The following is a 27515-nucleotide window of genomic DNA, read 5'->3' as shown; positions in this document are numbered from 1 at the left end:
TGTTGAACAGCAACTGTGATCCACTAGTATTGGATCATTAGTCTTCTTCATCTGCATCAGTAACCTTTAGTTGCTAGCTTCTTCAACAGTCTTTCTTCATGCTTCATACTAATACCTACTTCAGTAAAGTAGGTATTAGTAAAGGTTGGGGTGGGCAAACTTTTTGGCCTGAGGGACACATTGGGGTTGCAAAACTGTATGGAGGGCTGGGTAGGGAAGGCTGTGCCTCCCCAAACAGCCTGGCTCCTGCCCTCTATCCGCCCCTTCCCACTTCCTGCCCCCCGACTGCCCCCCTCAGAACCTCTGACCCATCCAACCCCCCCCGCTCCTTGTCTCCTGACTGCCCCCTCCCAGGAATCCCCGCCCCAATCGCCCCCGGGACCCCACCCCCCTCCAACCCCCCTGCACCTAGTCCCCTGAGTGCTCTGACCCCTATCCACACCCCCACCCCTTAACAGGCCCCCCGGGACCCCACGCCTATCCAACCCCCTGTGTTCCCCATCCCCTGACCCCTATCCACACCCCTGCCCCCTGATAGGCCCCCTGGGACTCCCATGCTTATCCAACCCCTCCTGGCCCCCTGACTGCCCCCCAGAACCTCCGCCCCATCCAACTGCGCTCTGCTCCCTGTCCCCTGACTGCCCCCCGGGATCCCCTGCCTCTTATCCAACCCCCCCCGCCTCAGCCCCCTTATCATGCAGCTCAGAGCAGCATGTCTGGCAGCCGCGCCACCCAGCCAGAGCTGACACGCTGCTGCTCTGCTCAGCAGGAGCACGTAATCCCACCGCCCAGAGCGCTGCCCTCACGGCAGCATGGATGCGGGGGAGGGGGGACAGCAGGGGAGTGGCCGGGGCTAGCCTCCCCGGCCGGGAGCTCAAGGGTTGGGCAGCACGGTCCCGCGGGCCGTAGTTTGCTCACCTCTGATATAGGTGCTTTAGTATCTTATGTGCATTGACATATACTAGAGGTAATTTAAAGGTCAATCCACTGAAATATACTTGATGTAAAAACATTGTTAAAAATAACATCTAAGAATGTGAACTGCTTCAAGTGTTTTAAGTTGGGGAAAGAGTAGGGGCACAATGATTTGTTACAACAGCATTTTACCTCTCAGAATCAGAGTTGAATTACTCATAGGTTGCGAGTGAAGTGCATTTGATAATCTCAGTGTAGTTACCAATGGACACTTATCCACACTGAAAAACACTAAGGTATTTGGCACACCTGACAGTCTTTAAAGAGCCAAATACTGGGCTGGGGCAGAGTAGGAGAAAAATAAGATTTTCTGAAAAGTGACACTGTAAAAATGATTCCATCTGGTTTGACTCATCTACTTCTTCTCTGTATTCTGAGACTACAACGACTTAATTTAGTGTCAAAAAGAAACATTTTTGCAACATGTCCCATCCCTGTGGATCCAGCTACACGTGAGTGAGCTGGATTCTATTCTAGCTGATACTTAATCAACACGGTTAACTAAATTCCAGTTACAGGACCAAACTCTATCCACTGTTACACCTATTCAATGCCATTGAAGATGTGCCTGATTCTCCACTGCCTTCCCCCTTGTATAGTCATTTATAGCTATGCAGAGTGAATGCTAAACACTACCAAATTAGAAAGCGAGCATTTTAAGACCACTTTTCACTGGTGTAAATGACTACATAAAAAGGAAGACAGTGTTCAATTGGAGTGAAGGGGTTGAACAGCTGTAACTGAGGGCAGAATTTGGCTCTGCAATTAGAACTTTGAATCCCATTGAAAGCAATAAGATTAAACAGATATGGATCAGACATGCCAAACCCATGAAAAACAAACAAACAGAAATTGGGCTTGTTTTTGGCTTAATTAGCTTGTGAGTTGCTTGTTGGCTAGTATTTGGCTTGTTGCATGTTTGGCTTGTGGCTTGTTGCTTCGTTTTTTTTTTTTTTTTTTGATCGGCTCTCCGCAAGCAGTGGCAAGGGAGGGCAAGCGGGGACACGGAGGGGAGAGAGATGGGGTGCACAGTGGGCCCATCACAGTCTGAGACTGCATGCCGGGGGGATCTCGCCACATAGAGTGTTGGGGTTCTTAGATATTGGCTTGTTTTGAAACAGGATTAGCTTGATTTTTGGCTTATTGTGAAAGTCAGAGTGCTTATTTAGCACATGAAAGTTGGCAACTGTGATATATATTTGGGAAGAATTTGTATTATTGGTGGTGATGCAGCGAATTTATATTATTGGTGATGCAGGAGTCAGGAAAAACACATCTTGATTTTTCACACCCTTGGATACATTTGCAAGCCTGTCAGGTAGAAAAATAGTCTTTTCTTTATTTGTGGACTGAGCAAATTTGATCTAGAAATCACTATGTGACAATAAACATGGAATTCAGTGAAATGTTAGTAATTGTTTTAAAATTTTCCCCAAACTGAAGTGTATAGAAGTAAGCATTTATAAGACCAATAGAAATGTTTCCATAATTTTGTTTTAAAAGTTCCAGTGCGATCATTTGTTCTAAACAAATAAACATTTCCCTACCATGGTTGAAACCTGAACATTGCAGCATCAAGAATCTGAAAGTAAAACTGACTTCATTGATTTTTATCTGAGTTGCAAGAGAAGCACAAAGTAAACAAGAACATAAATAGAAACAAAACTGGATTTTTTAAATTATTTCACCTTTTATAATTGAAAGGGTTTCGTAATGTGGTTAAAAGAAACTTGTTTACAGTGTATGAGTTCTAAATCAGCAATGTCCCTGTCAAGCATGTTGATATTATGGAAACTACTTGTGAATGAAGCAAGCAAAATCTGACCTTGTATATGTAAGAGAGAACTTTATTTCGTATTCCTCATTCCATGAATTAAGGTCACTTTAATTAAAAACAAAATAGTAAAAGACATAATATTGGGATATGCTTTGCAAATACCTAGTTTGCATTTAATTCTTTGAGCAAAAATCTCAACACGCAAATCCAAGAGTTTATATATGGCCCTATAGATCATTCACATAATTTAGCTAACCCCTTCTATTCCAGTCTTATTAGAAATGATGTAGAGAGTGTAATCTACTACAAAGGCTTTTGGGAAGCTTTCTTTACTGACATCCCCAGGCAGTTCTAAAAGGCAAGACTCTTTTAGTTTCCTGGAAAATCTACAAATTATGGAAATGGTATTCCTCAAATCAAAGTTATCCTGAATCAGATAATCATTTAGCAAAAGTAACAAAGGGACATGTTCAAAGCTAACACAGGCTAAATTTTTATATTTTTAAACTGGTCAAATTTTTTTTCTTTAGATTCTTTCCATTCCTAACAGTAGTGAGCTATAAAACCCTCTGTGGTCCTGAATAAGTGTCTCCTACAGTTGAGCAAAGCAGCATGATTGCTTAAAAAATATTCTCGTTATCTGAACTCTTAACAATACATATACCCAATGTAAAGAGAAGTTTTATTTCAGTTATGTTCAAGTAGTATTATATATTTCGATGTAATGGTGACTGCCCATCAGGAAAACAAATCCTCAAAAGCCATATGTGTAAGTGATAAAAGGGACATTGATATTTGAAAAAAAAAAAAAACCTTTTTATCCTTTGTTTTTTCTCTTTTATATTTGATCTCTATTTTCTCACATCTATAAGCGCCCTTAAATTTCACCATTGGTGATACTATCCATGTGTGCTCTAGTGGGGTATCTGAGAAAGTGGAGCTTTGCTAGTCGTTTTCAATGACCAGAAATTTCTACTCTCTGTTATGAGTTGTAATTAGCAAGGGAAAAATTTGATTTAACCTTGAAGAAATAGGGCATAGACCATTGAAATTCAGTAGCAAAACTCCTGTAGTGGGAGCAGAATTGGGCCAGGTTGTCCTTAAAAACTTTGTTCCAATATGTCAGTTTTTATTACTAATATGATCACCAATGTTGTTACTATAAAACATTCCCTGACAACTTCTGCCACTCAAAAGGAAAGGAACACTGTTTTAATTATTTTGGCCCTGAGCATCTCCTACTGCAGAGAGGAGGGAAAATTGTGGAAAAAGCTGCAGTGGGAGAAAAAGTGGAGGAGAAAATGGTTTGAGAGAACCCTGTGTAGTTTTTTGTCCTATCTGCAAAAAATTGTGCAGCCTCTTGGCCATGTGAAAAAAGGAAGTGAATCTGTGGGAAGGTTTTTCACTAAGAGCAAGAATTGCAGTAAACGTTTTTGAAAATAAATGCTGCTTGATTACTTTCCCTTCTTCCCTGTAGCACACACTGTAATTCCCTCAGAGTATGCTCAGGCTGTGGGGCTATTCATTGTGGTATAGATGTCTGGGTTCAGGCTGCAGCCCGAGCTTTGGGCCCATCCCACCTTGCAGGGTTCTAGACTCAGGCTCCAGGCCAAGCCCAAAAGTCGACACTGCAGTGGAACAGGCTGAGTCCTACAAGCCTGAGTCAGGTGGTGCGGGCCAGGCACAGGTTTTTAATTGCAGTGTAGACATCCCCAGAGATGTCAAAGAGCACAGCCTGGGGCTAGCCAGCAGTGACAGAAGGTCACAGTCTGGACATGTTGCCATGGCTGGTAAGTGCGCGTTAGAGGGGAAGGTGGAAGGAGAATCCTTCTCTGCAGGTGACATGGAAACTTGTGATTCTCTAGCTTCCACTGCATTTGCTGTCCCCATCCTGTGCCTGCTTCACATCCCTGCTGGTCCTATGGACCAATAAGGAGACCAGTAAAGGAGACAGCAGCTGTTCAACAACAAACTTTTTGTATACATTTGAGAAAGAAGTATGGTCTGTGGGTAGGTCACAAGGTTTGATCTACACTTGAGAGTAATATTGGCATAGCTACATCAGTCAGGGATGTGAAAAAACTATGCTGACATAACATCCAGCGTAGATGCAGCTGTGTCAGCAGAATAGTGCTTCTGTTGATGTAGCTAACGTTGTTTGGGGAGGTAGTGTTTCTACACCAACAGAAAAACCCTTTCTGTTGGTGTAGACTGCATCTACGCTATGCATAGTCTCCATAGAATGGGTGTACCCTTGAGCTCTATATTGTGTCAATGATTGCTTTGTGAACTTGGGTGTAAGGCATGTAATCGCTCTGTGCATTATTTTACACATCTTTAAAATACAGATAATACTCTAGTAGCTCAGTCTGTGTAATGACAATTTAAATATTGTTCTACTCCAGGCATTTTTGTGTAGGAGTGGAGCATATAAACTAGCTGATGTCCAAAGCCAGCATTAATTTGATTTGATACTCATTAACACCCTCTTGTAATCCTTGCTAACACCATCCTCCTCCCAATGCAACTGATTTGAGGTAAGCTTTCAGGAAAATGTAATTAAATTTAATAGTGTTTCCCAAACTTGTAAAAGCTGTGCTTCTCTTCAGGAGACTGAAACCAATCCCATCCACAGTCCTGAAATGTGGTGTTAAAAGACTACCCCAAATGAGAGGTCACTGACAGTAAATAGTGTGAAACTTCACCGTGTGATACTTCCTCTCCTTTCCTTCATGTTGTGATGAGCAACTAAATACTTTAAAGGCCAATATTGTAAACTATCCTTATTGGCATTCATGGTCTCAGCAAGTTCACGTTGTCAAATTAGGTATACTTGGGTCACTGTTTCAAGAATTTTGAAACCATAGCAGCAAGAGACTTCTTATAAATATACTTTAAAAAAACGAGGACCAATTGTTTATGGCTTCCTAGCCGGTCTGTCGCACCCCAGTGGCACGTGCCCCACACTTTGGGAAATGATGTAATATAGGAAGTAAAATCAATAGGTAAAATGTCACTAATTTAAATAGTAAGGACTAAATGCTGTCCATCTGCAAAGCAGAAAAAACCCCAGCAAACAGTCAGAAACCAGCTGCAAAGAGTAGCACGTACAATGTGTGAGGCCAAAGGAAATTCTGCCATGGTGCACAAGAGTGTGCTAGTAGTTTACCGGGCCAGTACAGTTAAATGCACTGTGCATGCTATGTCTCAAATCCTGAGCTGCACAAAGCATTCCTCCAATCTTGGAACTGTGTGGCTGCCATTCTGGTCCCAGGTGAAAATTACTAGCTTCAGGGATATTTAGCTTCGAAAGGCCGTTTCAGCCATTGTGGATTGCTGGGTGTTTGGTATACCACAGTCACATCACCTGTGTTAGCCTCCTGGTTGGGGAAGGCTAGTTAAGGCTGCTTTGCATGGCTCAAACTTTGTTTAAAAACAAAACAACCCCCCCCCCCAGCTTTAAGGGACTGAAGGTTCTGGCCCTATGTTCCCAACCGGGCAGGATTTATGGGGAAAGTTTGAGGCTGGGCTGAAATTTGAGGTATGTGTGGTGCTATCCAAGACATACACATGTTGACAGTCTTTAGTATTTATATTGCAGTTGCACTTAGTGGCTTCAGGCAAGTTTGGAGATTCATTGTGTTAGGTGTTGTCAGTGCACCTAAAGACATGGTCCCTGTCCTGACGAATTTCCGGCACAAAGAAAACAAGTTACATACAAGTGTTTTTCCCACAGAAAGGAGCAGGAGCTGTGCAATGCATTGACCTTGCCCGTATGTGGCGCATGCACTGCTACATCCTTTCGAGAGTATCCAGTTACATAATGGTGCCCAAACTGAGCAGACTTTTAGGCCAGGACTTGAAAAACAAATCCAACACTTTCTAGCTAAAGCAGTGGCTCTCAACCTTTCCTGACTTCTATACCCCTTTCAGGAGTCAGATTTGTCTCGTGTACCCCCAAGTTTCACCTCACTTAAAAGCTACTTGCTTACAAAACCAGACATAAAAATACAAAAGTGTCTCAGCACACTATTACTGAAAAATTGCTTACTTTCTCATTTTTACCACATAATTATAAACTAAATCAATTGGAATATAAATATTGTACTTTACATTTCAGTGTATAGCATATAGAATAATATAAACAAGTCATTGTCTGCATGAAATTTTAGTTTGTACTGACTTCACTAGTGCTATGCATGTAGCCTGTTGATATACCCCCTGGAAGACCTCTACGTACTCCCAGGGGTACACATACTCCTGGTTGAGAACCACTGAGCTAAAGGACTAGGCCTACTTTCGAAGCAGAAATACTAATGGCCAGGGCCCCTCCTGAGCCACATCCTCTCCCATCCTGTCTCCTCCATGTTGATCCCTGGCCTCCTATTGGTGGTTCTCCCTCCCACTAAATGCCTCCCAGGCCGTCGAGAGAAATTTGAGGCCCCATTACATCATGGTTGCTGGGGCCCTACCTAAGCTATAGACATTTTGGGGACCCCCTGAGCTCAGGCACCTGGTACAATTGTACCCATTTTGCCCTCTCATCAGCCTTTCATTGTCTCCCCTGCTATAGGTATATTATAGATCATTTAAAACGTACTCTCCAGTTAATCAGTGTATTGCGTTGCCTCCCCCTCCTCCTGTTAATCCTGTTACAATGGATGGGAGTGGCACCCCCACCAGTGCTCTGCTCCTAACCATGGCAGTCAGGTACCCTCGACCACCCTAGCAGTGAAGGCAGCCAAACCTCCCCAGAATGCTCTGTGGAGCAGTGACTGGGACTCCCCTCCACCCCCCAGCAATGACTCCTGGGACCCTGAGGAGCAATGGCACTGGAGCTGTCGCTGCAGATTCGGGAAGCTATTAGTGCACTAGTTAAACACTGTTCACATTTTTAAGGTTATCTACATAACCATGAGCGCTAGAGACTTTTTCTGTGGATGGAGAAGATGAGATTCTACAGAAGGTGATGGCACTCATATGGGAAAAAATCCTATTTCCTACTCATCATGGGCTAGTGGGTTTTTGAAGCCCTGCTTGTGACCATTAAAGACAGTATTAGGCCCTCTGTCTCTTCATCTGTTTTCATTTCTTTTTCTTTCTCAGTCTCTCTCCTTCATTTTCCTTTTATCCATTTTGATTTTTCTTCCTCAAGCGACAAAGAGTCCTGTGGCACCTTATAGACTAACAGAAGTATTGGAGCATAAGCTTTCGTGGGTGAATACCCACTTCATCAGACGCATGTCCTGACGAAGTGGGTATTCACCCACGAAAGCTTATGCTCCAATACTTCTGTTAGTCTATAAGGTGCCACAGGACTCTTTGTCGGTTTTTACAGATGCAGACTAACACGGCTACCCCTCTAATACTTTTCTTCCTCAAGTAACTCATGTCACAGTTCAGGGCAACTGCACCTGTATTCCCCCTCTGTGGTTCAGCAAGGGCACCCACTCTAAGATTCAGGCTCCCCTGGCCATCACCTTTCTTCAGTGGTGAAACAACTCGCTCCTTCTGACCAGGGTATTTCTAGGCTGCACAGTCCCCTGACTGTACAGTGGTATCTCAGCAAGGGACTCTGCCTAAGCAGGCCTGTTTACTTTCTCTTCAGAGATTAATAACAGAGTAATTGTCCACCATTATAAGGTACCACACAGTACTTCCTATGCAAGTTTCTTTTATTCTGAAGGTAAAAGCACTACAGAGAAATCATTAAAAACAATACAAGAAGTTACACATGTGATAAGGTTACCAGAGATCACCCCCAACACTAATAGGGGTGCTGGCAGGAGCAGTCCTTCAAAAGCCCACTCACGGAGTTTCCTTGTGCTTTCAATATGATCCCAGCTTCATCTCAGAATAAGCACCCAGTCTTATGGGGCCTAAGTAGGCCCAGTCCTTCCAATCCTTCTCTAAGGATTGTGGCCCTCTGTGGACCAGGGTCCTGTCCATTTGCTGGGTCAGGAAGAAGGCCAGGAGCCTGTTTAAAACCGGTCTATTTATCTAAAACCCCTTTTTGTTTGTTGGTCCCTGGGGAACCTGCTTTGAACTAGTATCTGCGGACTTCTCCAGGGGGCGGCTCCAAAGGGCTCATAACTGGAGGTATTACATTATCATCCCCCTCCTTCTGGAGAAGTTACATACAATTCCAAAATAAAACATACACAGTTGCATTCTGAATACAATGAACCCCAAAGGTATTAAACATAATTCAGTAAGGTTTAACTTAATTCAGTAAAGTTTATCTTAATTCCATAAAGTTTATCCAGGATATTGTCAGTCTGTCACTATACCTTTTTAAATAATTAATAATAATAATAGTAATTAATTTAAAAAAAAACCCAATCCATGTTCTTGGGATAGCAATATGCAGCCACAGTATGAGAGCCAGGGCAGCATAGTATGTGAAATGACTGTTCTGCTAAGGGGATAATGGTCTGGTAACTGAGAAACATGGAATTTAGTCCTAAATTTCCCACAAATCCTCAGTCTATGTTGTCCCATCTTCCAGGAAGTTTCCATACCATGTAATCATGTTGGAAGATCTGCTGACAGAGCTGTACACTTGTGTGTGTGAGCAAGGGTGGCTCTAGGTATTTTGCCGCTGCAAGCACGGCAGGCAGGCTGCCTTTGGCGGCTTGCCTGCAGGAGGTCCCCGGTCCCGCGGATTCGGCGGCACACCTGCGGGAGGTCCGCGGGACCAGCGGACCCTCTGCAGGCAAGCCGCCGAAGGCAACCTTCCTGCCGCCCTCGCAGCGACCGGCAGAGCGCCCCCCGTGGCTTGCCACCCCAGGCACGCACTTGGCGTGCTGGTGCCTGGAGCCGCCCCTGTGTGTGAGATGGGGTTGTAAGTGACTTTCCTCTTCTACTGATATTTCTCCAGAATGGGAGGATGTGTTCAATCGCGTTCTCACCTTATACTCTCCCTCACTGCCTGACAAAATGAATGAGTAATATATCCTATTTTCCTATTAGAAGGGACTTGTTCAAATAGTACCTTCTTCAAGAGACCTGATTTACAGGATTTTGATAGAATCTCTGAGAAGATGTTTTACAAGAAATGTTGTGATTAGACTATAGTACAATGTGATAAAATAATGTTCTTCCAATTTCTCATAAATTGGATGGTAGTAAACTTCATCTTAAAAAATCAGCTCAAGGAGTACACTTTCAGTGCAAATCTTTCTGTTAATGGAAATACTATTTGTATTTCTTATTCACTGTTTACCTCACAAGAACATATCTAGAAATATAAATTGGCGGGGGTAGGGTGGGGAAAGAATCTGAAATATAATATGATGTTGTAAATTGCTTTACAAATCTTTGCTCTGTAAAACATTTTCACTTGTAAGTTAATTTGCTATTTACTACATGAGGATTAAAACATTCACAAATCATAGTATGGAAGAGGAAAATATTTGGTTGCCTGATCCCATGTTTACTTAGACTTGTCTACACTGTGCCACAGTGCGAACTTGAGGGGTGTGAATTGTGGAGTACTCTGTAATTCACATCCCTCTATTTCACACTGCGGTGCTGTGTGGAATAGCCCTTAGTATAGTATTTAGAGATTATCATAGAATCATAGAATATCAGGGTTGGAAGGGACCTCAGGAGTTCATCTAGTCCAACCCCCTGCTCAAAGCAGGACCAATTCACAGCTAAATCATCCCAGCCAGGGCTTTGTCAAGCCTGACCTTAAAAACCTCTAAGGAAGGAGATTCCACCACCTCCCTAGGTAACCCATTCCAGTGCTTCACCACTCTCTGAGTGAAAAAGTTTTTCCTAATATCCAACCTAAACTTCCCCCACTGCAACTTGAGACAACTCCTTGTTCTGTCATCTGCTACCACTGAGAACAGTCTAGATCCATCCTCTTTGGAACCCCCTTTCAGGTAGTTGAAAGCAGCTATCAAATCTCCCCTCATTCTTCTCTTCTGCAGACTAAGCAATCCCAGTTCCCTCAGCCTCTCCTCATAAGTCATGTGCTCCAGCCCCCAATCACTTTTGTTGCCCTCCGCTGGACTCTTTCCAATTTTTCCACATCCTTCTTGTAATGTGGTGCCCAAAACTGGACACAGTACTCCAGATGAGGCCTTACCAATGTCGAATAGAGGGGAATGATCACATCCCTCGATCTGCTTGCAATGCTCCTACTTATACAGCCCAAAATGCTGTTAGCCTTCTTGGCAACAAGGGCACACTGTTGACTCATATCCAGCTTCTCGTCCACTGTAACCCCTAGGTCCTTTTCTGCAGAACTGCTGCCTAGCCACTCGGTCCCTAGATTATTTAAGTGTTGATGGTGTAGTTGGTGCTGTAGAGGACACAAATTAAAACGGCTTGCCCCCAAGTGGTTTCAATCTTAGGCCCCCTCCTGCTAGTGCCTACTCATTTGCCTTACCTTACATACTTGAGTAGTCCTGTCGTGTGTTTTTGCAGAAATGTCTTAAACACACAAGACAGAACTCACTGGGAGATCAAGAGGAAGTGTTAGATGTTAAATGAATACAGTAGAACCTTTCTAATCCACATGTTGCTGAACCACACACTTCAGAATGCTCAAGGGAAAATGAAGGTGTAGAGCAGGGGTCGGCAACCTTTCAGAAGTGGTGTGCCGAGTTTTCATTTATTCACTCTAATTATGGTTTTGCGTGCCAGTAATACATTTTAATGTTTTTAGAAGGTCTCTTTCTGTAAGTCTATAATATATAACTAAACTATTGTTGCATGTAAAGTAAATAAGGTTTTTAAAATGTTTAAGAAGCTTCATTTAAAATTAAATTAAAATGCAGAGCCCCCCCCGGCCCGGTGGCCAGGACCCGGGCAGTGTGAGTGCCACTGAAAATAAGCTTGTGTGCTGCCTTTGGCACGCGTGCCATAGGTTGCCTTCCGCTGGTGTAGAGTATAGGTCAAATCTTAAGCTTTTGAAATCAATGAGCGTATTGCCCTTTGTTTTGATTTGACTCCTCTCTGATTCACTCCACTGGTGGAAGAATGGTCTTAAGGCATGAGACTAGGAATCAGATGTTCTAAGGCTTGTCACAGATTTCTCGTGTAATCTTGAGCAAGTCACTGATCCTCTGCCTTGGTTATTTCCTTCTGTAAAATGGAGCAAATAGTTATAAACCTCACAGGTGTGTGGTTAAGCTCCATTTATCAATGTTTGCAAAACAGTTTGAGATGCTTGGATGGAGAATGTTAGGGGAGTTAAAATATTTTTTATTTTATTACATAAAACAAGGTTGCACATTTTAAATAGTATTGTTACCCTTCTGACCCAAATGGTTAGCCATTATTCGGATCTTGTGGGTTGTTAGGAGGAGAAATTGATGATAGCCAGGTATTTCTTTGATGCAATCCTGTTTATTTATGAAGAGTACAAAGTCCTGTTTCCCTGAACACAGCAGGCATCAAACAGCAGGAGTCAGTTTTTTTGCTCACAGATCCAAGCCTCTTTCCAGCAGCGCACTGCCCAAAAGTGCACGCTCTCAGCTTTTTCTCAGGGTCAGCTACAAATGCTTCTCTGATTATGTCTGGTGTTTGCTTGCTGTCTTTTCTCTGTGCTTCTGTGATGTTTTTGCTGCTTCTCTTCCAGACACACAGCTGCAGTCTTTTCAATACCCTGCCCTGTATTTGTAATCAGACCCACATGAAACTGCCGGGGACTGCATGGCTCAGCCATTGCCTAGGCTTGCATGTGTGCTGATCCTTGGGCTGTGATTTTCCATTATTTCAACTATCAGTGAATAAAGGGGCTTGTAATTATTCCCTTATTTACCCTGAATAGAAGATGGCTCTTACACCCAACAGCTTCAGTGAGGTGTTGTGATTGCCCAGACCTCAGCATAACAGCATTAGGAAGGGTAGCATATTATTGCATGTGATGTAAGTAATAATCAAATATTCCATTAGAGATCAGTCCATGCAGAATTGGCAAGGTCTAAATCAGTGGTCCCCAAATTGTGGGACATGCTCCTTGGGGGCAGGGGGATGATAGAGGAGTGTTCGGAGGGTGCAGTGGAGCTTGGGCCAGCCCCCATGGGGGGATGGGGAGGAAGCACCCCCTAACCCCACTCTGTCCTCATCCCAGCTGACCTCAGCTGCAGCTCCACTCCGCCCCCTGCTCCACCCCCCCAGCTGAGCTCCGCCTCTAACCCCAGCTCCTTCTCCATTCCCAGTTCTGTTCCCAGCTCCACCTTCAGCCCAAGCTCCTCTGCTGAGGAAGCCCTGGCTGTGCAGTAATGGAGGGGTGGGGGCACAGACAGATTCCATTACTGGTGAGGGGGGCGGGACAGGAAAACTTTGGGCACCACTGATCTAAATTATCTAAACCCAGGCCCCTTATTCTGGTAGGAAGGGGAGGGGGTAATAAACTTCTGCGTCTGATTCTTCTCTGAGTTACACTAGTGTAAAACTGATGTGAATGAGAATTAGGCTCCTCATCTTGGCAGTATTATTATTTTTTTATGTTCATGGGTTACTAGAACAATCATCTTCCTGTAAATCTAAGTTTCTGGTATTCAGACACTGAATGTTCTCTGACAAAGGATGAAAATAAGTAAAGAATGATTGGGGAATATAGCATTCCAGAGCAAACTGCAGCTTTGGATTGTGAGATGGTCTTCACTTGTGGGGAGTGTTGCATAGTGGTTAGGGCTTAGGGAGTGGTAGGGGAGCCTGGGCCCTCCCACTTCACTAAGCTCCAGCCCAAGGCCCTGTGAGAGTGACAGAAGGGTCTGACACCTGAGGAGCCCTTTAAACCTGCCCTCCCTGGGCCATTTCCTACCACCTGCTATTATCCAGAGTTTGCAGTCTATCACAGGAGGCTGTGAGGAATGTGAGCTCACTGCTTGGCACCTCTTTGCATCTGGGCATGGTGTGGTAGCTCTCTGCCTCTTGGGGCAGTGGCTGCCTCCGCTTGGGCATTAGCCCTCCAGTCAGTCAGTTACAAGTCTCTCCCTTTCAGGGGTCGTCCATAAACAAACCACGGGGCAGCAACACAAATAAACTGAGTTAATAGGTAAGAGGAGGAAATGCCCTCTCAGGGTATAACAGAAGCAGGTCCTTCCTTTCCTCAAGGAGGGACCTTCAGGCAAGTAGTTGATGGAGAGAGATCCTGTCTTCCCTCAGCCCTTTTCTTGGGAGCTGCAAGGTAAAGGTCCTTTCTCTTACCTTCTGCTCCGTTTTAACTCCTCCTCCAGTCTGTGCACCTCTTGCAGGGCAGGGCTGGCTGAGGCCAGAGCAGCTCCTTTCCCCCTTGTTGCCCAGTGTGGGGTTTATATACCCCATCACAGACCGGAAAAGATTCTATTTAGAATGTTTGTGCATAGTCTTTTTAATTTTTTTCATGTATGGACTTATACACAGTCACTGGACGAAAATCTGCATGTGGAATTCATATATCTCAGAGGAGAATTTTGCTGGGTGAACTTAACTCCTATATATATTAGTGTAATCTTTTTTTTTTTTTTTAAATCCAGTTATATTTGTGTACCTTTAGGAGAGCAGAACTCCATATCTTCTGGTATAATGTCTGCTGAGTGTTTTTAGGACGGAATTTGCTCTGGAATGCTATATTTCAAATAATACTGAATTTTTTTCATAGAGCATGGGATACATGGAATGATTGTTCTGTGTCCCACCTCTTGAATTGTTTAATTTATAGTGGATGTTTATTCCACCCACTGGTATAGAGATTGTTCAGGTCATTTAGATCTTTTCCATGGTATAAAGTCAATGTGAGTTGTGCATGCAGAATTTGGCTCGGAGAACAAAACCTATGAAATTTTGGATGATATCCTAGCACATGCAGTAAGTTCCTTTAGGCTAAGCACATCAGGAGTTATTTCATGTTCCCCTCTTCTGTTGTCATTTACCACAATGGCCAATATGTCCAGTGAATAATTTCTTGTTGTATGAGATGATGCTGTAAGTCCAAAGGGGATCTTTTAATATTCAGACCAGATTCCATGTACTTCCAATACTTTTTTTACTTGTCAAGATGACTACATTTCAAATGTACTGCTAATGTTGCATATAGAAAGGCAATAGCATCTGCGTGTTCTAAAAGGCCACTGTCACAGACTCCCCTCCAAGTCACTAAGCCCACAGCCAATACAGGCTCACTATTAAGGTTCTCAGAGTGTCATAAACAGACATTCCAAAGTTACACCACAACAGTGCAAACGTATCAGCTTGTCAACAATTTTAAGAAGGAGCCTGTAGCTGCTGGGATTCAAACATTCACCTGATATCTCCACATTGGTAAGAGAGAAAAGATCTGCCGATAATAGATGAGTGTTGGTAACTAGTCTTTAGAAGGCACTGAGTACCCTTCTCAGATCTGAAGAAGAGCTCTGTGTAAACTTGAAAGCTTGTCTCTTTCAGCTTCAGAAGCTGATCCAATAAAAGACAATGTGGGTGAGATAATGTCTCTCCTTTAAACAGTTGCAAAGAGAATGATATATACAACATTTATTTTCATTATTTACAAGGCCCAACACAATAGAGAAGTGATTTCACTGAAAGGGCGCTACTGAAAACTAGCTAAGTAATTTATGTAATAGTTTAGGAAGCTTAGATACAAAATAAAGGTAGAGAGAGTATGCTTATTCCCATTTTCTTTGGAACTTTGTGGCATCTGAGTGCAGGAGATTAACAGGCTTCATGGCTTTTTATTAGGGCTGTCAAGTGATTAAAAAAATTAATTGCGATTAATCGTACTGTTAAACAATAACAGAATACCATTTATTTAAATATTTTTGGATGTTTTCCACATGTTGAAATTGAAATCAATAAATTTCAAAAAGGAATTCAAAGTGCACAATGCTCACTTTTTTATTATAAATATTTGCATTGTAAAAATAAGAGTATTTTTCAATTCACTTAATACAAGTACTGTAGTGCAGTCTCTTTATTGTGAAAGTTGAATGTACAGATGTATAATTATGCACAAAAACTACATTCAAAAATAAAACCATGTAAAACTTTAGAGCCTACAAGACCACTCAGTCCTACTTCTTGTTCAGACAATCTCTCAGACTAACCAGTTTGTTTATGTAACTTTAGCGCCCTCGTGGCCAAGATGGAGTCTGCTCTGCAGGCAGCTCTGGCCAAGAGACAGCGCGCGCAGGAATGCAGCAGGAGAAATCCCTTCCACCTCAGGGGCACCTGTTCCAACCCCTCCCGGGGTGAACACCCCCCCCCCACAGGAAAAGTGCAATGGATAGAACAAGGGAGATATTTATTGACAGAGGGATGAGAGGAGAAATACAACAAGGAGAGATATAGGGGGAGCAGTAAAACAGGGCTGCATCCAAACCAAGGCCCCACAGGCCCAGTGGTAGCACAGTCTGACAGGGCAGACACTGAGCAGTGTGTCTGCACACAGAGTTCAGGAGGCCTGAGCAAAGTTCCAGTCTGGTGGTGAGTCTTGGGTGCTCCTGGTCATCTTCGGCGCCAGTGAACTCTCCCCAGCAAACCCCTCCAGTGCCCTCTTCTGCCGCTCTCTGCAAAGCCCCACAGAGCGACCACCTCCCCACTTAACTAGCTACAACCTCCCTCCTTGTTCCCAGTGCAGAGTCACAAGCAAACCCCAGTAGTCACAGCCCCAGGCAGCTCTGGGCAGCTGTGATACTGGGTCCAGCTCCGGCCTGTCCTTCTCGGGCGATTCCCCCCGGCACAGGGCTCCTCCTGGCTCCTGTCCTGGGCTGTCCCCGATGGGGCCTGTCCGCCTCAGGCAGGTTCTCCCTGCTTCCTTCTCCAGGGCCTGCTGGCTGCCTCACTCCCTCCCTGGAGCTCCAGCGCCTGCCCCCTGGAGTTTCCCTCTTTTTTTCTTACTCTCCCCCTCCCCCTTGGGAAAGAGATTTAAAGGGGCCATGCTCTCTAAACCTCAAAGGGGTTACACTCTCATGTACAGGAGATAATGCTGCCTGCTTCTTGTTTATAATGTCATCTGAAAGTGAGAACAGGCATTCACGTGGCACTGCTATAGCCAGTCAGATGCAAGATATTTACATGCCAGATGTGCTGAAGATTCATATGTTCCTTCATGCTTCAGCCACCATTCCTGAGGTCATGCATCTGTGCTGATGATGGGTTCTGCTCAATAATGATGCAAAGCGGTGCAGACCAACGCATGTTCATTTTCATCATTTGAGTCAGATGCTACCAACAGAAGGTTGATTTTCTTTTTTGGTGGTTCTGTAGTTTCTGCATCGGGATGTTGCTTTTTATAAGACTTCTGAATGCATGTGCCACACCTTTTCACTCTCAGATTTTGGAAGGCACTTCAGATTCTTAAACCTTGGGCCGAGTACTGTAGCTATCTTTAGAAATCTCACATTAGTACCTTCTTTGCGTTTTATCAAATCTGCAGTGAAAGTGTCTTTAAAATGAACAACATGCTGGATCATCATCCGAGACTGCTAGAACATGAAATATATGGCAGAATGCGAGTTCAGCACAGAGCAGGAGACATACAATTCTCCCCTAAGGAGTTCAGTCACAAAATTAACACATTTTTTAATGAGTGTCATCAGCATGGAAGCATGTTCTCTGGAAGGGTGGCTGAAGCATGAAGGGGCATACGAATGTTCAGCATATCTGGCATGTAAATACCTTTCAATGCTGGCTACAAAAGTGCCATGGGAATGCCTGTTTTCACTTTCAGGTGACATGATAAATAAGAAGCTGGTAGCATTATCTCCCATAAATGTAAACAAACTTGTTTGTCTTAGTGATTGGCTGAACAAGAAGTAGAACTGCGTGGACTTGTAGGCTCTAAAATTTTACATTATTTTTTTTAGTGCAGTTATGTAACAACAACAAAAATCTTAAGTTTATAAATTGCACTTTCGTGATAAAGATTGCACTACAGTACTTCTATGAGGTGAATTGCAAAATACTATTTCTTTTATAATTTCTACAGTGCAAATATTTGTAATAAAAATATAAAGTGAGCACTGTAAACTTTATATTCTGTGTTGTAATTGAAATCAATATATTTGAAAATGTAGAAAAACAACCAAAAATAGTTAATACATTTCAATTAGTATTCTATTGTTTAACCGTGAAATTAAAACTGCGATTAATCATGATTCTTTTTTTTTTTTTCAAATTGCAATTACTTTTTTGGGGTTAATCACATGAGTTAACTGCGATTAATCGACAGTCTTACTTTTCATGGTTTCCACTCTTTACCTAACCCTCCTTTCTGAGGTATTAGTTGTATCGCCTTTTTACAAACGGGCAGTCTTTAAAAATGCATCCTTAAGTTTTCATAGTTGATTACCCCAATCATGCATGAGAGAACAATGTCACTAACCTGGATTAATGGCCTTTTTTGTCCATTTTTTTTCTGCTATAAGGAGACTGCAGCTCTAATGGGTGTAGGCCTGAGATAGCTGACTTTCCTCTTAGAACCATTTGAATGCAAGTGCCTTTCCTTTCAACATGCTGAGCCTTGACCAGTAAGGCATGGTTTGTATTAGAAAAATGACATGTTGATGATGATGGATGCCAGCAACGGGTACAAATGTACGTGGTTAAATGGCACCTTTAAAATAAAAACAATTATTTCCATTTTTTCCTGTGTAAAACACACTAAGTGATATCTGCTACTGAATTTTGATTGTTCCAAGAACACTTTATTTTACAGATCCAAAATTAGCATAACAATTTCATGAAATATTTCATACTTGTAATTATGTGCCCTATTTAAGCATGTATAACTTTTAAAGCAGAACTCTACAAACATAGATTGAATTATTTTTAATAGAGGAAAGGGAGAGTCAAATAAACGTATCTTTTAGTAAGAAGCTTAGCATATTAAGGATGTTTCTTTTATCTGTTAGAGTTCGGTATTTTATTTTTACTGAAAAACAAGTAAAAAAATTAGGCTCCTCCTGCATTTAATTAATTTTTGAGAAGCTGGGTTGTAGTTGATCAGTTGTCATAAAGCATAAAACTTCTCAAAAATTAATTAAATGCAGGAGGAGCCTAATTTTTTTACTTGTTTTTCAGTGGCTGAATTTTAGCTTTAATTAAAATTAATCTCTTGAGGAACTTTTCAAAAGTAAATACAGGGCAACAGTGTGGCAGGTTAAACAAACCTGTTCACTTGCCTGCTGCATTCTAGCAAGTGGATATGATACTGCATTTGCATTTTCTGTGTACTTCATGCATCTATAAAAAGTTCATTATTCTGCCACTTCACAAGAAAAATATAGGTGTGAAATCCTGGCCCTATTGATATAATGGAAGCTTTGCCATCTCAGGTCAGAATTACACCTTAAGGGTATGGCTACACTTACAAATCTGCAGCGCTGGTAGTTGCAGCGCTGGTCGTCCAGCTGTGCAGGGCCAGCGCTGGTGTGTGGCCACACTCACAGCTACCAGCGCTGCAGTGTGGCCACATTTGCAGCATTTGCAGCGCTGTTGGGAGTGATGAATTATGGGCAGCTATCCCAGCATTCAAGTGGCAGCAACGTGCTTTTCAAAAGAGGGGGGTGTGGGGCAGTGTGACAGGGACCGGGGGGGGGGGAAGAGAGAGTGGATTTTTGGAACCGACACTGTGCAAAATCAGAATTTTCCCACCCCCTTACTGTTAACTGCAAACAGCCTGCATCCAACATACTCCCTTTCCCCCCTCTGCCCCTTCCCCCGTTTCTCTCAAGCAAAGCAAACACTCAACCCCTGCAGGGGGTTATCTCATTTCATTGTTGACAGTAGTTACAGATTAATGACAGCAAACAGGAGCTATGTTTGAAGCAGCTCCAGGTGCACGGAGCCCGGAGCTCGAATTGACAACAAAACAAAGAGAGGCTGCATAACAAAACAAAGGGAATAATTTAGTTAAAAGCATTCTGGGATACTCCTTATACCCTGGAGGCCAATAACAGCGCTGGTGAGTGTCCACACTTGATGACCAGCGCTGCAGAACCAGCGCTGCAACCCTTATACCCCAAGCAGACCTGGGTGTACGGCCAGCGCTGCAGCCAGGGAGTTGCAGCGCTGGTTGTGCCCTGCAAGTGTGGACAGGGTGTAATTGCAGCGCTGGAACTTGCAAGTGTAGCCAAGCCCTAAATATATAGCTGGGATCGTATGACTTTCACACACACGTGTGCAACTATGATCTATAACAAAGCTAGTAGGTCTAATTTTAGCCTTGAGAGTATACTTTTAATAGGTTTCCTGTTAGGAAAACCCAGCCAAACTGCTATTTCCTGCTGTTAATATAATCAAAATAGCTATCTAAAAGAGGTGTTTGAAGTTTTTATTTTTAATGTGTTAAGATTGTTCTAGAGCATACAAATTTGACCCATATTTAAATATAACATTTCAGCAGTGCAAAAATAGAAGGGCCTGGAAAAATCTATCCTAGTAGAGCTGAGCAATTAAATATCAATAACCCAGGTGATAGATAAAATACAAAACAACCTATGGAAAAGATAAAGTTTATTGGGTGGCCAAGTTCATTTACAATGGAGGCAAAATGAATCTTGCCTTTTAAATTTAGCTATGGCCTAAATAGGTTAATATGTATTCCCATCACTTAAATTTTTTCTGTAATACTAATGAGAGTTACAGTTAGGACGCTGAACATCAGGTTGAAATCACATGCTGAAATACCCAACTCAAATTTTATCATAATTTTACATTGTACTGTACTACATTGCAAATTTTAAAAATAATCACTCTATATAATGTACCAAATTGCTTACAGTCTCATTTTATCTGTGGACTTCTTTCCAATAATGATATAAAACAGGCACGCTGTTAATTGCATATAGCTTAAGAACTGCTGTTAGAAGGGCCAATTTCTATTTCGAAAGATGACTAACAGCAATTCATAATACACTTGAGAGATGATTAACAAGTTAAAAGTTTAATAGTGCTTTGCATAAAAGGATTAAAATGAAAGACAACAAGAAGTTTAGGGGAAAAAACTCTCTTCATGTGTTCTTTTGACTCAAAAGTTGATGTGGTAAAATAGGTTTGTTAAGACTATGCATACAATTTTCTGTTTTCATGGCAAAGGGTTGTCTGTCCCTCTTTAAGCCCTTAGGGGAACCTCTGTTGTGATGTGGGGTTTTCAAGGGCATGGCTTAACATTTACCACCTGTGAAAGGCTGGATTTACCTTCTACCAGTCTACGAAATCTTTCTGAGTTTGGCCTGAAGTCACTGGCAGAGCGGCATGAGTTGTTTTGTTCCTATTGAAAGTAAAGATGCTGCCTAGAAAGAACATTTAGCCTACGTGGACCTACAGAGCAGTAGATCAGGTCAAATTGTAGTGCAGAGGTGGCCAAACTTACTGACCCTCTGAGCCACATACAGCAATCTTCAAAAGTTCGAGAACCGGGGCACATCTGTCGGAGCTTGGGACTTCAGCTCCATGGGAGGTGCCGGCTGGGGTTTGGGGCTTCAGTCCACTGGGAGGCGCCTGATGGGGTTCGGGGCTTCAGCCCCACTCCTGCTGAAGTCTCGGCAGGTATGCACAGCGGGGCTAAAGCCCCGAGACCCTCCTCCCCACTGGACGGGAGCCTCTACCCCACTGCAAGGCAGAGGTCCCGAGCTCCCCACAGTCTGGTAGATGGAGCACGGGAGGGCTCTGTGAACAGCACTTTAATGGTAAAAGAGCCTTATGTGGTTCACGAGTCACAGTTTGGCCACTCCTGTTCTAGTGTCTCACATAACTGTACAGAAAGCTGACCATTTGCCCAATGATCTTAGCTTTAATAACGTATTACAGATATAACACATTGCTGTTGCATTTTAAGCATTTAGGAATTGCAGTGGCTGTTTTCTTTAGCACTTGTATGGCATTGCATCAGTAGCATTGCACTGAAAGTCGTTGAAGATTTCCTTTAAATATGCAGTTGAGTCCTTTACTTGCTATTTTGGCTTGACCTTATCTAAAGTAAGTGGTGTACATGTAGCTTTTTAAAAAAAGCAGTCACTGGTTGCCTTCTCCTGCAGTTTTTTCCCTGTATTGATTCTGGGCACTTGCCAGTCTCTGTTTCCAGTGATGACCCAGGACATCTTTCTAATTTTTATTCTTTATTGTCTTGTCCTCTAACTCTGCTTTTTGGCATTCATATATGTGCTATAAAAACAAAAAGCCAGAGGTCCTTTTTTTTTCTTTTTTAAAGAAATGGCAGTATATGAATTTGTGATTACAGAATTCTTTATCACTAAATTTTTCAATATTGTTTTTATGCATATGCATCTCTTGAAGAAAGCAGTTAAAAGATTGAATGGTACTGTAAATATATAGAATTTGGTTTCATTTTTCAGTTTTCAGAAATTGAAAACGACTGGCTAAATATAACCTGACTAGTTTTTAATAAGCTTTTCACTGAGATTTTGGTATGGCATTATCGGTCTTTAACTCCCGTTTTCATTTTGTCATGATTTTCTATGAATATTCCACATTGCAAATGAAGGGGTGATTGCAATGCAGTCAGGGATACCTGTGCTAGCGTTAATCTAGCTCATGCAGTAAACAGTGGTAGTGAGGACATGTTGCATGCTTCAGCGCAAGCTAGCTTCCCCTGTCGAAGACTTCCAGGGACCTGAGTACATACTTGGGCTGCTGGCCTGCACCAGGGTCCATAATGCTTGTAACGGGGCGCAACTTACCACTGTGGCGCCTCTTGCTGGCATCCCAGGAATTAGCTCTCGGCCCTTCCTGTCCACCTTCAGCTAGTGGTGTCACACCTCCGTCACTGCTGTCTCCACTCTTTGGACCCATGTCGCTCCCCAGACCGCAGCATCCTCTGCTGAGCACGGCCCTCCAGCTGTGCCCCACTCCACTTTCTCCCTCCCCTCTTCTGGGGGGGCTGATGGTCCTTAGTCCAGCCCCTCACCTCAGCAGCCAACTGCAGTCCAAGGTCCAGCCCCTGGCCTCAGGGGCAAACTGTAGCTGTTTTAGTTCTGTCTAATATTTACTGTATTTTCTATCTTTGATATGACAATATTTATTTACTGAGATAAAAATGTGAATATTCATGTGGCAAAAGGTGAATTGGCTAGACTATTCAAATGGAAGGTAATTTTATTTGTTGTTAATGGCTTACTTGTAAGATTTTTTCTTTGGATATTTGTTTAATTGAAATTGGCTGTTCCCTAAACTCCATTCAGTATCACAAGTTAGCTATTTTACATGGTGAGAACACTTCAGGTAAAACTTATATAATTTATCGTGTTTCCTTTAGTTGGAATCTAATGGCAAAATTTGTAACTCAGTTTCTTTTATAAGTCTCTTATAAGACTGCTCATCAAATTAATTTCTGTCAAACAAGATGTCTCACTTTGGGGGATAAATTAGTTTGTGAACAATGTAAATATTTACATGCGATTTCCAGTTAATCATTTCTCCAATTTATCCATGCCTACTGTTTCTCCCAGGAATGCATTCTGTTGCCAGTTTGACAGGGGGCTAGAACCAGCCTGATCCCTCTTTGGCTCGGGACTAACCTCAGAGGTGAAAGTAAGCCGGTACGGTCCAGTATGGCGTACTGGCAAGAGCTGGTACGCAGTGCCAGACTGGACTGGCTTCCCCGGCGGTGATTTAAAGGGCCCGGAACTCCGGCCGCTGCGGGAAGCCCCAGGCCCTTTAAAGTGCCACTGCCAGAGCTCCGACAGCGGGGCTCGGGCGGCGCTTTAAAGGGCCCGGGGCTCTCCACAGCAGCCGAAGCCTCTGGCCCTTTAAATCACCACCGGAGTGCGGCTGCCAGGCTTGGCCAGGAATGTAAAGGGCCTGGTGCTCCGGACGCTGCGGGGAGCCCCGGGCCCTTTAAATCACTGCCAGAGCTCTGGCAGCGGAGCTTGGGCGGTGCTTTAAAGGGCCCGGGGCTACCCACAGCGGCCGGAGCACCGGGCCTTTTAAATCACCACTGGAGCCCAGCTGCCGGGCTTGGACAGGAATGTACAGGGCCCAGTGCTCCAGCCGCTGTGGGGAGCCCCGGGCCCTTTAAATCACTGCTGGAGCTCCGGCAGCAGGGCTCGGACAGTGCTTTAAAGGGCCCGGAGCTCCATGGTGGCCTGAGCCCGGGCCCTTTATTTTGCCCCTGAGCCCCGGGGCTCCCACCCGCCTCTGCAGCTGGGAGCTCCGGGGTGATTTAAAAGCCCTGGGTCTCCTAGCCACAGCCAGAGCCCCAGAGCCTTTACATCTGTAAAGGCCCCACCTCTTCCGGTTGAGGCCATGCTCCCACTCAGGACTCCGGCGTACCGATAAGTCCTTTCAGATATTTTCACCCCTGGCTAACCCCCACCTCTTTGGATCAAATTCTGCCATGCTTTACAATAATATAGTGACTCCACTATTTTACCTCAAGTAACCAGCAAAATTGGCAACTTACTTAATTAGGTTTCCTTGGCTTTTCCTTGGGAATTTGGATGAGGATGTTTTCTCTCTTCTTTATGGCACTTGAGGAGGCATGCTCTCAAAATTGGATGACAAAATTAAGGCAAAGCTAAGAAACCAACCAAGTCGGTAGGAAGTGGTCAGCCTGCTCTTCCCTGGTTCTTTCATAGATCTCAAGATATTATCCGTGCAGCATCTAGTACATGGCGCCTCTTCCTGATGTGGTTTACTGTGCCTCAATCTTTTCCATCTGTGCGCCTCAGGTTCTCAATATATAAAATGAAATAATGATACTTATCCTCCTTTCTAACTTTAGTTATGCTCTATGCTTTACGATAGTTGGATGTTGTTACCAGATTTGCCCATTACTTTGGGGTACGCTCATTTATTAGGGTTACTTTTCTGGGGTGGGAGGGTTCTGTAATTCTGTCAATGTACTGCTTGTGTCACTTGTGTTCTCATACGGAGCTCTACTTCTCCCTTCTACAAGTTCCCTCCCAATGGAGCTATCCTGCAGGACCTAGGTTCCCCAAGGCTGGGTTCCTCCAGCCCCAGAATCAGAGTGTGTCTGAGAGGACTGGGTCAATCAGCACTCCCAAGCTGACTCCTTATATGTCCCTGGACTCAGCAGGCTGGGTTGAGCAGCACTTCTAAGCTGTCACCCTCCTATGCCACAGGTTCAGCACATCCCTAGCCCCACTTTCATGTTACAGTTGTTCTGCTAGCAACCCACTTGATGAGCAAACCCCATCGAATTTTGTGGTGCTGCAGGGATCTTTAGCTTAGGTAAGAGAAGCGTTGCTGCAGAGGAAGCCAAAAACACAAGAGAGAGGAAGGGAGGGTGGGAAGTAACCAGCTTAACCATAAAAGTTATTTATTGCCAGGTAATAACCATGCAAGGAGTGCCAAACAAACAAAACAGTTACAATATTAAATCTAGCTTAAATTTCATTTCAAAAGTCAGGTTTAGAAAACTATACCTGATCTCACAAGTCAGGGTTAGAAAGCTATACCTAGAGTAGGAAAAAAAACGGGGGGGGTGAGGGAGTTGGGTTCTCACCACACCGGGAAGCTTGAATCGAACGGGGGTCCTAGGTGGTGGTGGTGGTAGCTGAGGGTCCGGAGTGCTGGAGACAGGCAGAGCCCCCAGCATGATCAGTCAGGAGAAGATGAAGTCCCAATGGAACTGATGCAGATTTTGGATCCAGGCATCAGCACTCTTATTGGGGGGAGGGATAGCTCAGTGGTTTGAGCATTGGCCTGCTAAACCCAGGGTTGTGAGTTCAATCCTTGAGGGGGCCACTTAGGGATCTGGGGCAAAAATTGGTCCTGCTAGTGAAGGCAGGGGGCTGGACTCAATGACCTTTCAAGGTCCCTTCTAGTTCTAGGAGATTGGTATATCTCTTATTATTATTATTATATATCAGAGCATTTACTTGAGTGTGTGTAGGGATTTTTTTTGTAGGGAAACAACAATGGTTCAAGGGAGAACACTAGATTTGTTTATGGATAAACTGATGGCTCAAGGGAGTAGACCAGAGTTGTTTTGTTCAGGCTAGACGATAGGAACTGATCATTCCTGGCTATGGGCGGTGTTCCGTCGAGGGAGCTCACAATGCAATTAGGCAGCTTCCATATTTGGGTTACCAATAAAGGATTTATTACTAGAATTGGTCTGATAACTACTGAGCTGGGTGTGTGCAGGCGGGTTCATTAACATCTGGAGCAGAGATCCCCCATCACGCAGTGCTTCCCTGCTTTTCTGGTCCCAGAGTTCAGTGCGGCTCTTGCCTTGGAATCTCTGTTCTCAATTCTGTATGCTAATGGAGAAGCCTCCCTGCCCCATCTTCGATGCAAATGAGGCTAGGGGAGTTGCCTTAATGCTGTCACCCTTGTCAGGAGGCGTTTAGGTGTGTCTTCCACTGCCTTTTCCTTGCGTTTTGTAAGTCTTTCTGCTGATTGGTTTTGGTTCGAGCACAGGCTGCGGGGAGGGTGGGCCCTTCATGAGTCAGAAAGGCTGGATACTGCGCCCTGGTTCCCCAAGAACACAGAGCTCATAGGTAACAATGTTAAAACTCTACATCTGCCCTAAGTATTATACCCTTCTTTCTGGTGGACTATTAACCCTAGTTAATAATAACTGTATCTTAATTCTTTTTCTCAAACCCTCAGGACACACTCTACTAATCAAATAAAATGTGTGATGTTATTGCTTTAACTCTAGAATGTTGAGTAGGCTCTTTTTTCTGTGTTATAAATCTTATAAATACATAAAACACTTTTGTTCTCCTATTTCTCCCTGCCCTGCAATGTGAACCAGCCTGTATAACATAGCTTGTAAGTTCTTTGAGGCAAAGTCACACATTTTTATTTGTCTATAAAGTGCAGGCACATTTTTGGTGTTCTGTTAATAATAAATGGAGATTTTTCTGGCCAGTTCCTTAAAATCCAAAGGGTAAGGAAGGGAACACTTTTCACAGAAGACCATCAACATTTGTATCAAAAGAACTCCCTTTGTTCTCTACTACTCAGCAGCCAGACGAAAGAACGCATCTAAAAGGCTGATTGCTATGTGACAGAGTTTATACGTACCTTTGAGGCTTTTGGATCTGAAAGTGTAACTCTTCTTAAATACATTAAAACATCTGACCAGATCAGCTGTTCTGCTATAGACCAATAAAGGATATGTTTCGTATGTAAATATGTATAATTAGAAAATGGTTCACGGAGGAATAATTCACTGCTGTTTAAATCTGAGGGTTGAATTAACAGACAGGGATAGTATGAAGAAAGGCCCACACTGAGATTTAATTACCATTGTTTTATTCACATTGCATATATGAATTCAATGGGGAGTTAGGTGCCTACATGCTTTTAGAAATCCCACAGGATTCCTACCTACGTCTTTAAGTGCCTAAAATACCTTTGAAAATCTGGCCCAATGTGGTTAGTCTCATTTGCCTGGAGACAGAGTATGGCAGACAGAACCTGATAGGAGAAAATAATTTTATCATATGAAGAAAAAATGTTCACTCTTTTTATCATCAGCTAGTTGTAGCAATTGTTATTTAACAAATGCCATCTTGTCATATAATAATTGTGCTGTAATATTAAAGTTTTCTGCCTGGTCATGCTAATTACTCGTGCATATCTTTTTGTTCTTTCATTAGCTCTATGGCTAAATAGCTTTTAATAAGTATAGTGGTCACACTTAAAATGGATATTTCATTTTTAGAGCTATTACTGGTTCCAGCATCATTTTGGGAATATCAGTCAAATCAATAGATGTTTTCAAAAGTGAGTGAATTTTTCAAATCTGACCAGTGGAAGTAAGACTTGTACTTAACTGTAGGTTGTCTACACTTCCATTAATGAGCAAGGGTAAACCACATCC

The 27515-nt window shown here is 43.2% G+C and overlaps 1 protein-coding gene across 9 annotated transcripts in view; it reads left to right on the top strand.

Moving 5' to 3' along the window:
- The window catches only part of PPP1R9A (protein phosphatase 1 regulatory subunit 9A), a 254557-nt gene that overhangs the window by 21761 nt on the left and 205281 nt on the right, over positions 1-27515 (top strand). Inside the window, exon 1 of one of the 9 annotated variants that reach the window (XM_045004341.1) lies at positions 14940-15016. The exons of the other annotated variants lie outside the window; for them this stretch is intronic. The gene's annotated coding sequence lies outside the window, so the exon portion shown is untranslated. Of the gene's footprint in view, positions 1-14939; positions 15017-27515 lie in introns of those variants that run through there. 9 annotated transcript variants of the gene reach the window in all.

This window comes from Mauremys mutica, chromosome 2, assembly GCF_020497125.1.
Source record: "Mauremys mutica isolate MM-2020 ecotype Southern chromosome 2, ASM2049712v1, whole genome shotgun sequence".
NCBI classification, from domain to species: Eukaryota; Metazoa; Chordata; order Testudines; family Geoemydidae; genus Mauremys; species Mauremys mutica.
Note: the sequence above shows the minus strand (reverse complement) of the source record. Positions and strands in the feature narration are given on the sequence as shown.